This window comes from Procambarus clarkii, unplaced genomic scaffold, assembly GCF_040958095.1.
Source record: "Procambarus clarkii isolate CNS0578487 unplaced genomic scaffold, FALCON_Pclarkii_2.0 HiC_scaffold_95, whole genome shotgun sequence".
Classification (NCBI taxonomy): Eukaryota; Metazoa; Arthropoda; class Malacostraca; order Decapoda; family Cambaridae; genus Procambarus; species Procambarus clarkii.
In genome coordinates, this window is record NW_027189128.1 from 2544442 (window position 1) to 2555962 (window position 11521).

An 11521-nucleotide genomic window follows, 5' to 3' on the forward strand; every position below is an offset into this window, starting at 1 on the left:
GGGTTTATGTCGAATCATCCTTCGATTAACGTATTTAAGCCATTTTTTATTTTTAAACCATGCTTCGTAAGCTCTCACATCTCGGGTTAATTCCCAACGTATATTTTTAAACATCATGTGCCTGAAATAATAATGCCGATTCAAATATTGTTTATAGACATAAGCTTTTTCAGCGCTGCCTGATCAACTTTGCTACATGACGATGGAATCGATATTCCGTCTGCTATCATCATCTCTCTCAGAGCTTCTCGTTCCTGCTTGGAAGCTTGTATCATCATCAGAAATATGGAAGGATCTTTGGCGTAGGACCTATATCCCTTGATAGGCACTATTAAGTAATCCGGATCATGGGGGTACTTGAAATTATGTTCACAGAACATAATGCTTCTTTGGTCAATGTTAGAGAGGAATTCTACAAACATATAAGAACAATAATTTTCAGCCTCATTAAATAAGACTCGCAGTATAAATTGCAATTGGGATGCCGCAGGATATCCTTCTTGAGTAGATCCCATCCATATTTTAATAGCATAAACATTTACAATTTGGGGGTTAAATTGTATTAATTTACTTATAGATGGTTCTAAAGTAATATTTAAACCAATTGAAAAATATTTGTCTACATATTTTTTTATTTGGGAACTTGATGTAATCGAAGATGTAAAAGATTTAAAGGGAAACATGGATACCATGGTTTTAAAACCTTTGTGCAAATGAGTATTCCGAATGTTAGTAGGAGTAAATCCCTTTATGTACAATGAGTGTGAAAAAAAATTTAAGTATAGATTCAACCAGAACAAAGTTTTCTGAACTGGTTAAATCTACCATCGGCCAGAGTTCAGTCAGTCACTTTGATCTTTGATCTAATAGTACATTAACATCGACACGTTATGCCACGGAAAAAAAAAGTAGTCTTTGTCTATGCCATGGTCAGATAACCTTGAAACAAAGACCATATGTTATTGGGATTTATTTGATTAAATTCTATCACAAATATATAATAAAAAATTCATATGACAATAAATCTTAGCCAATAATTAATTCCCTATTTGTTGCTAGGGCAGATCATTTCGAGAAAGTATTAGAATTGAATATTTAAAGGATTTAAAAAAATATGAACAAAAAAGAGGAACTTTTCATTAATATAGATATCGAACATATAAATAATGAGAAATTTAACACCAAAAAAATTCCTGGATTACATTATTTACCCCTGAGACATAATCTAATAAGATAATTATTTATAGTTTATAAGTTATATAAGTTAATAAATTATAATATTAATGATTCCCACATTAAATTTAATTATCATGAAATAATGATGAGAGATATTTTTTAATGGTTTTGTCAGTCTCTATAAAATGATCCGTATTCTTTCGCCACTATTCGAGCAATTAATTCGCTCTTCGCCGAATTTAAATGATAAATTCGGTCAAGGTTTCCTAGCCTAATACAACATATATCATCACACTTTGTACACCTGAATATTCCAAATATTAGTAAGAATGTGGCTACTAAATTTCTATTGGATGGAAGAGTAGCGAAGCGTGTGTTGGTTGGCCGTCAGTGGATGTAAAATGTGAGAGTAGCCTGCGACTACTTGATTTTTATATAATTCAGCTGATACTGCTACCATCCACTCCGGGCAACCAGCTGTCTCCTCCACTCTTTGAGCAACGTTTTGTAATTTTTACTGCCTTTTTTTTTTTTTTTTTTTTTTTTTTTTTTTTTTTTTTTTTTAGTAAATTTTGATAGCAGGATGATTTATTGATTTAAAGTGGTAACACCACAAAAATATTAATGCTTGCTCTACTTGGTGGAGGTTTCCAGGTAAGCAATCAAGTCTGCACGCTCATTCTTCTTCTTAAGACCAACGAACACCATCTTTGTGCCTGGAATAAATTTCTTGGGGTTGGTCAAGTAGATATCCAGATTATCTTTGTCCCACGTGATACTCTTGGCCTTGTTGGCATAAGTGTAAATATAGCCAGAAGCCTGACCAGTTTGGCGGCCGAAGAGGCCATTTAGATTGGGTCCAGTTTTGTGCTTGCCGTTTAATTCAACAGTGTGACACTGTGCACACCTCTGCATAAAGATCTTCTTACCTTTTTCCCTCTCACCCATCTTCTGAAAAAAAATACATTAACTTAAAAGGTTAAGGTGTATGCTATTTATTTATTTATATGTTTCATATACTTACTTACCAAAAAAGGACACTTTTTTTTCTTTGTTTTAGGATTCTGATATACTCTGCGAGCACACTGCACAACCTTGAGTCAAAACACGCTCACAGATGGACTAAAAAATACTGTAGATACAGATTTGGATAATGTATCTAACCAGCTACAACTTCAACCAAACACAGTTTCAAATGAGAAAACATAAGAAATAAATAATTACACCCTCCTCCTCCTCATCAGCATCATCATCATCATCATTATCCAAAAAAAAAAGAAAAAAAAAAAAAAAAAATATATATATATATATATATATATATATATATATATATATATATATATATATATATATATATATATATATATATATAAAATGAATAAAAATATGATATGGAAATGTGGTAAGGATGACATTTTAACTTTTCGGACTAGAGTTTTTATAGCATTGGTGCCTGAGCTGGGCCCTGAGGTGGGCCCTGGGGTGGCAACTGTGACTGTACCTGCGGTGGACCTTGCAACTGAAGTGGTGATGGCTGGCCTTGGGTTGTCATATGAATATAAACGCTAGGTGGTACCTGTTGCTGCCTGAGAAATTGATGCCCTCTGATTGAAACCCAAACAGAGGTACAAATAACACATACATATACATTTATTTACAAAAAAAACATTTTTTTTAATTGTTTTATTTAATGAATGTTGGTCTCAGGATTGGTTCACCCCCCTCTCTATGACAAAGTTGGTTAAAGAATAATAAGTATTTTCTATTTGATGGATCATTAGAATTTTTTGAGGCTAGTTTTAATAAATATGGCTGTAAACTCTTAAAAACAAGTTTCATCTCTGAAAGTGTTTCATTAAAGTTAAGGTATAGGGTAACTGGTGTCACATATTCGTCAGAAATCCAACTGTTTTCCATAATATATCTTTCTATATACAAATCAGTGACTGCCAATTGCTCCACTCCATATATAAAACTAGTTGCGGCTTCTAAAAACAGCCTGTCAGTTTGATTACCCCAAAATAAGATTTGGGCATACTTACGAGAAAATTCCCTAATGCTACATTTTACATGATGCATATTCAACACAAACACACTTTTTACTATTTGCTTACAAAGTGGACAAAAACATTTCATCTTTGTAGATAATATTTGATAAAAAAGAGTACATCCCATAAGAATTATTCATATATCTAAGGCAGCCATAATTATTATAATCAAATTTCCCTGTAGATTTTTTACCCAACAAAATTTTGGCTGATAATGTAAACATACATTGAGGACAAATACTGTGACCACATCCAACCATATAATCATCAAACATAAAAACCATGTCACCTGACCCATTCATATCTAAACAAATGGGGCAAGATACAATTTGATGACGAATGACATTTTTCTTGATAGTTTTAAGGGAACCGTGTTTAATTGATATATCAATGACAACGTCCTTATTATCAGGTCCCCAGAGTCGGTTGGACACCAGGTTTGTTTGATATTTTTTCAAAAATGGTATTTTAACCAGGACTGTAGAATTATTCTTAGTTTCAAAACACTCGTCTTGTATAAAATCATGTTCATTTTCAAACAGATTTATATCAGTATCAATTGATCTGATATTTGGTGAACAATTAAATATAATAGTTAACGATGCCTTTTCTGCTTCTGTCATAATTTCTATGATGTTTCTCACTTTGATATTCTGCTGTAATCTTGACCTTGTAGGAGAAATCTTGCAAGTCAAAAAAAGTTGGCAACCTCTTGAGTTTTTTGAATTTGATATTTTGTATATATTTTTTTTTAAATGTCTTCTCTTTGGACATTTCCCCAGAGATAATTCCATATTAAACCTAGAAGAAATATGAAAGATAACATTAATATTAATTTAAAAAAAAGGGGGAAGAAATGGAGTTGTAAACAAGGGGAAAAAGCTCTTTATTCCACAATTAACTATTCTAAAAAAAAAAAATAAACAAAAAAAACAACACTTTTCTCGGGTTTGGTGTGTAGAAAGATGTCTGAAAAGTGATATGGTAAATAAGAGTAGGATGGAAGTAGTAGTAGTAGTAGTAGTAGTAGTGGTAGAAGGGTAGAGATAAAATTTCTTCAATTAGTAACTATGGTCTCTCTCACCTCAATCAGTTCATAAAGTTTTAGGGAACATATCTAAACCCACTGACTGGTTCATTCTGTTGTCAGGATTAAATCATCACACAACAACAATTGACCAGGGAGGGTGGAGGTCCGTCTTATTTATGTTAATGACACTGTCCTGCTTTTTTTTTTTTTTTGTCATAAAGGGGGGAACCTATGAAAAAAAATATATATATAAATTAGGAGGTTTAACTATTCTTTTCATTGTTATGATGTCTTTGACATAATTTTGTTTATAATTTTAACTCTGACACCAAAGGGGTAGACCTGTCTAGAAAATTTTATAATTGCTGGTAAGTAGTCTCTTTCCCAGTTTCCACCAGCCAATCCACACCCAATTAACGATGGAAAAATTACCAAACTGTATTTTCCATTAGATACTTGCACTGCTAATTTATTTAGACCTTCATTAAACCAATAAATCCTGTTTTGGGATGTATCTTTTAAAAGGGCAGATAAAAGTTGATGATCGAAAGGTTCTAAATGTCTAGGATTTCTTCCTTTAGGTCCAACATCAACAGTACACGACTGCTGTAACTGCTGTATGAGTCTTTTAGTATAAAGGTTTTGATTTTTCTCCTTCCCCATATAAAACTGCCCAAAAACATTTATAACTACTGGTCCCTTTGTTACAGTGTTAGGATGACAAATCTCAATATTTCCTGGTTGAGGTCTATCTTCAAGCATAGCACGGTTTAAAGTGCCTATTGCCTGACGTCGTGTATAAGAACCACAGTATGGATATATCTCAGCAAGAATCTGAGAAAGTCCATGAGATTTAACAGCTACACAGTTGAGTATTTGTACAAGCGCTATATTGGGGCTTCTATATACAGGGTCAGTAATGTCTCCATTAATAAACTCCAAGTTATCTACAAAGCAGAAAGAAACATTGGTTATACCACTACAGTCCATAATTATCTTCTAATATATGTTGCCAAAGAATATATTTTTAAGAGATTAGGATATGTTTGATTACCTTTCTTGATAAATTCCTCCATTTCAGTCCAATAGTTTGTGAATTACTTCAAATATTTTAAGTTGTATTTGTCATGACAGTGTTTGTATTATAATATATGAAAAACAAAAACTGTTGTATTATATATAGTTATGATATATTTAATATATATATACGTTTTTCTTTTTTTATACCTTCTATCAAAATTTCATAAGACTTATAAGAGTTGGGTTTGGTATCCGTTTTCAAGTTGGGATTATATCATAAATAATTAAAAAATGGAAGTCATTAAGGGGAAAAACAAATTGACTAAGCCTGATGAATGTGAAACACTAAATAATAGAATATCTAATCATATTCGTTTTACATTTAATACCCACAAACGTCATTTAGGGAAAGGTGCCTATGGTAAAGTTGATCTTGTCCAAGTACCTACTATTGAACTTCTTGATCCTAGATTACCACATCAAATACATGTGTTTCAAAATATTTACCCACACACGGCTTCCAAACTTTTTAAATCTTCTAAGAAGAAGCACAAACGAGGAAAAAAGTATCTACAAACATTTGTGGCTCGAAAGAGTTTTCGCCGGAAAAGGGATTTTTTAATGGAGATTGAAAACATTGCACGTCGTGATGAAAATATCAGAAAGGCATTCTTTGTTCAAGTGTATCGTGTGTTTATGGTCGAAACTGCCTATAATGTAATGCACTGTCCACAAGGTAAATTTCTAGAGTCATCACAACCTACAAAAGTTCCTCATTCTTTGAATAATATTGAGTATAAATGTCCTTTCAAATCTAAATCTATAGGCTACTTTATCGAAATGGAATGCTTAAACCCACGCGATTGGATCCTACTAAGGGAAAAAGTCGACTTATTGAAAAATGATCAGTATTGTCGTCAACAATTGCTTACTACAGTTCTTAGACAGCTTATTGATGTTCAATTAGTCTTATATAATACTACTGACAAATATATATCAGGTACTTATTACGATATTAATCCTCAAAATGTATTTGTATCCAATGATGACATTCATCGAATTAAATTAATTGATTACGGAGGCCTTTTTCTTCCTTCTTTAAATATATATTCTATAATCACAGAACCGATGCCAGTATTTCATTCCGAAAATATCTGTGATGTCTTTTCTAAACAAATATCTAAATCAAAACTCAATTATAAAAGATATGTTCAATATCTTTCTAACTGATATTTTACACGTTTGCCTAAACGAGATAAATACAGTGTCATTCCTACTATGTATGGTATCATTGTAACCGTGACAATGTGTGTGATGTTAATGTGGGGTTGTGAAAGACGAGATAAAGTACGCCACATTTTAAGAAAAATTATTCACTCATATAATCCAACATTGATTTTGAATGATGTCTATAAAAGTCAAGAGATACAAAAAAATATTATAGAATTGCTTAAAACCTCAAACATCGTTGAAAACCTAACCCTTTAGATAAAAAATGAATGCCAATTTTGATTTCGATAATATGGAATTACATAATTTTGATACTTTTATGGAACCTCTCTTAAAATACATTTCTCCAGAACACCTTTTAAAAACAGTCCATCCGAATTTATCAATATACCAGAGAGTTGAAAAATGGCGTCAACTGGAAAAAAGTAAGAATGTAGCATGTTGTTATAAATGTCGCCAGTCAAATAAACCACTACACCTAATCCAAATACCAACATTACGAAGACTTGCAGATGAGTCAATCGAATCTCATCACTTTTGTGATGACTGTATTAAAAAATGACAATTTATGTTTATTCCAATAAACTCTTAAACTCATCTACTAACTTGTATATAACACAAAATAAAAAGAAATATAAAACTATAGCCTATGTCATTCCAATAAATTCATTTAACATTGATTATGAAACTGTAAATTTTAATAATGCCCATAAACACAAACAACAACAACAACAACAACAACAGTATAAAATTGTTTTGCCTCATTTACAATATATTATAATTTGGTACTTACACAAATCTTATTTTCCTATTGACCAGGTTAAATTTCAACAATTAGTGAGTGTAGCTTCTACTTTATTATTCAGAATTAATATAGAAAAAGGAAAAGGAAAACTCCCATCCTTAGAAACATGTATATCATCCATGTTAACTTCTGTTTTGGGGCATTCACTACCTTTCTTGATGCCATCTTTTATCAAACTCATCTATCAAATTCCACATATTGTAATAGAATGGGATAATGAAAAGATTTTATCACATCAGTTACTAAAAGAAGGGAACCAAAATTTATTTTCACCACAAATATTTAAGGCATTTGATATAGATATATGTTAATTATACTATTGTTGTACAACAGTCACAGTTGTTCCTGCCTGTTTATCCCATTTGGATAAAGCGTTGAAAATCTTGTGATCATGAGAAAATGGAGACCACAGAGTTCTCCCTTGTCAAATGAGTGGGAGGTATGATAGAACATTTATTTTTAAAGAGGATAATTTTGTCAGGCTGTATATAAGACAAGAGCAGCTTCATACTTGCTCAGTTGCTCTCTATCCACGTGACCAGGTTAGTGATTTTTAATGTATTTTTAGGAGATGTGTTGGCAGCTCAAGCAGACCAAAGAGGTAGTATCACAATATTATTTCAAACTTAGATGAAAGATATACAATATTATGTGATTATAATTTTGATGGAAAATTGGAAATAACAAGCAATAAAAGTGGATATAAATCCTTTATCAAAGACCCTATCCTATTTCTAAATATGGTTCAAGCTTCAGAAGAGGAAAAAGAAGCTTTAGTGCAAATCGACGGAATATCGATTCCACCTTTGTTGACATACTACAAAAGTTATTATGAAGAAGAACTTTTGTTAAGAGAAGCACAAAGCTATTTTGGGCGAGATAAATATTTTAGTTATTTGATGTTTGAACCCATTTTGAAAAAAAAAAATGTCCGACTATAACATATATGGAACAAGACATGAAAAAATGGATACCACCATTCCAATTCATTTACAACATTTAATTTTTAAAAATTAATCTCAAAACTGTATGAAAAATGTTGATTGAAATAAGGAGGACTCAACGAGCGAGAAGTGACTTTTTTTTTTTTTTTTTTTTTTTAAGAGAGTTTCCTGTTTCCTGTCAATATAAGACAGAGCCGCCCTCTCTTGCTTCATAGTTTCTCTCCATTCACGCGAGCAGGTCAGTGTTCTCATTTCATTTGTGAGGGGGGGGGGGGTGTGGATCTCCTGATGGTGTGGCTGTCATATCTGTTATTATATTGAAAAAGGGAGAGTGACTATTGTTTGCTCATGGTTCTCACACAACTAGGTCAATCAGTCTCCTTATTTCTTCTACTATAATGGATTTTTTTTAACAGACTGTGACAGGCCGAGATGTAAGAGAGCTGTGAGGATACTAACCAACTAAGGAAGAGTCGTTAAGTTTTTTGTGGATTCCCCTCCCATAGCAATCCAGGATGTTGCGGGAAAGAATCAAAAGTAATAGAGGAGGAGAAAAACCATCTGGGATACCAATATCCACATACACAGCTTTAACCAAAAAAATTTGAGATAATTTTCAACATTCTTTTGCCAGAGAGGCCATTTAGGGTAAATTGACATTTTATTAGAGATTTTTTTTTTTTTTTTTTTTTTTTTTCATAATGAATCCTTTCGACAAGATGATGTTGACTACGGAATGTGAGAATTTTAAATCTTTTGTACCTTCAATTACATCAAGTTTACAATTGTCTAACTATATTCAATACTTTTATAATTGTGGACTAAATATTACATTAGAACGAGATTTAAAATTACCATCAAATTTTTTGTTTGAAACAGAAATACAAACTCTTTATTCCTTGAAAATATGGATGGGATCTAACGAGGAAGGGAAACCACTAGCATCACAATTTCAATTTATACTACGATGTCAAATAGAAAACGAAGGATTCTTCATCGAACTTATTTCAAATATAGATGAAAGATATACAATATTATGTGTTTATGACGAAAATTTTAATATAAGAAGCAATAACAATGGATATAAATCCTTTGCCAAGGACCCTCTTACATTTCTAAAGATGGTTCAAGCTTCAGAAGAGGAAAAAGAAACTTTAAGAGAGATGATGCGAATCGATGGAATATCAATTCCACTTTGGTCGACATACTACAAATGTGATGAAGAAGAATTTCTGTTAACAAAAAACTATTTCAAGCGAGATTTTTATTTTAGGTACCTGATGTTTGAACACATTAATTGGAAATCAACTGGACAATATGATGTTTATGAAAAATGGGTGAAATGTTTTGAAAAAGAGGTTGATAATTCCTGGTATCAAATCAACCAATATAGTTAATGTAAAACCAAAAAATGTCAGACCATAAAATATATGGAACCATACATGAAAAATTTATATGAAACTTTGGTTAATGAAATTAATGACAGAGTATGGTTTAAATATGAAAACTATTCTTGTCGCATTTTTAGCGATGGTGATGAAGACTGTGACAATATATACATCATCGACTTAAAATTTTGTAATGACTTCAAAAGCATTGACAGAGTTTATCATGTGGAAAAAACTAAAAAATATAATGCACTAATTGCTCGCTTAGGGGTGAAAGAATATGGATCATTTTTTATCGAAATGATTATCATCTATTACTCTTATTATAAGAGAGAATGTATAATTTTTGTAACCCGTAATCCCAAACTCTTTATAAATATAATTCAAACTGGGGAAAAGGATAAAATTTGTAGTTTTATCTTGAAAGATGAGGGTTTATTATCATCTCAGATGAGAAAAAATTGTAGTTTAGTAGCCCAATGCACTCGGAAGATTGTAAAAAGTTTGGTTTCGGATACTGAAACAGAATGTTGGAATGTAACCACATTGCATGAAAAGATATATACCACCATCCAAATTCCCCATTTACACCTTAAACAATTCATACTTAATGAAGGTCTAGAACATCTAATGATTGGATTCTGGAAGAGAGCTGGGGAAGATTTAAAAGTATTATGTATTTAAATAATTATAAGTTGATAATGGAAATAGTCTCCCAAAGAACAACTGATGTCTGAAGAATGGGAAATTAGTGATACTTGCCGCTTTCACCAGTTGCTTTCTTAAGAGACTTTCCTAGATTAAACAACCGACCCACAATGATAAATTAGAGTGATCTCACCGAGGTGGTTGGGAGCTGCTTTTTTTTCGGGGGGGGGGGGGGGGGAACCAGATTTAAATTGGCCACCAAAGTGTAGAGAAACATGCTGGCGCAACTCTCGAATGTGTACTTAAGTGGGATAAAAAAAACTCTAAGCTCATTCTCACTATGGAAATAAACGAGGACAGACGGATGGTGGGTAGCATTGTGAGATAAAATAAATAAAATAGTAATAATAATAAACAGTGTAATTGTAAATCACTCCTTCTTCAGTCAGGAATGGCACAGATTAGTGATGACAACACTATCTGTGAGTCTGCTCCCGAACCCTCCCCCTCCAAATGGACAGCAGCAGCAGCACCACCATCAAGTCAGGATTCTCCCGAAACCCACCCCCCCTCCAAATGGACAGCAGCAGCACCACCACCATCAAGTCAGGATTCTCCCGAAACTTCCCCCTCCAAATGGACAGCAGCAGCACCACCACCATCAAGTCAGGATTCTCCCGAAACCCACCCCCCCCTCCAAATGGACAGCAGCAGCACCACCACCATCAAGTCAGGATTCTCCCGAAACTTCCCCCTCCAAATGGACAGCAGCAGCAGCACCACCATCAAGTGAGGATTCTCCCGAAACCCACCCCCCCTCCAAATGGACAGCAGCAGCACCACCACCATCAAGTCAGGATTCTCCCGAAACTTCCCCCTCCAAATGGACAGCAGCAGCAGCACCACCATCAAGTGAGGATTCTCCCGAAACCCACCCCCCCTCCAAATGGACAGCGACTAAGGATTCTCCCGAAACCCACCCCCCCTCCAAATGGACAGCGGCTCCATCAAGTAAGGATTCTCCTGAACCCTCCCCCTCCAAATGGACAGCGGCGCCATCAAGTAAGGATTCTCCTGAACCCCCCCCCCCCCTCCAAATGAACAGCGGCGCCATCAAGTAAGGATTCTCCTGAAAACCACCCCCCCTCCAAATTGACAGCGGCTCCATCAAGTAAGGATTCTCATGAACCCCCCCCCCCCTCCAAATGGACAGCGGCGCCATCAAGTAAGGA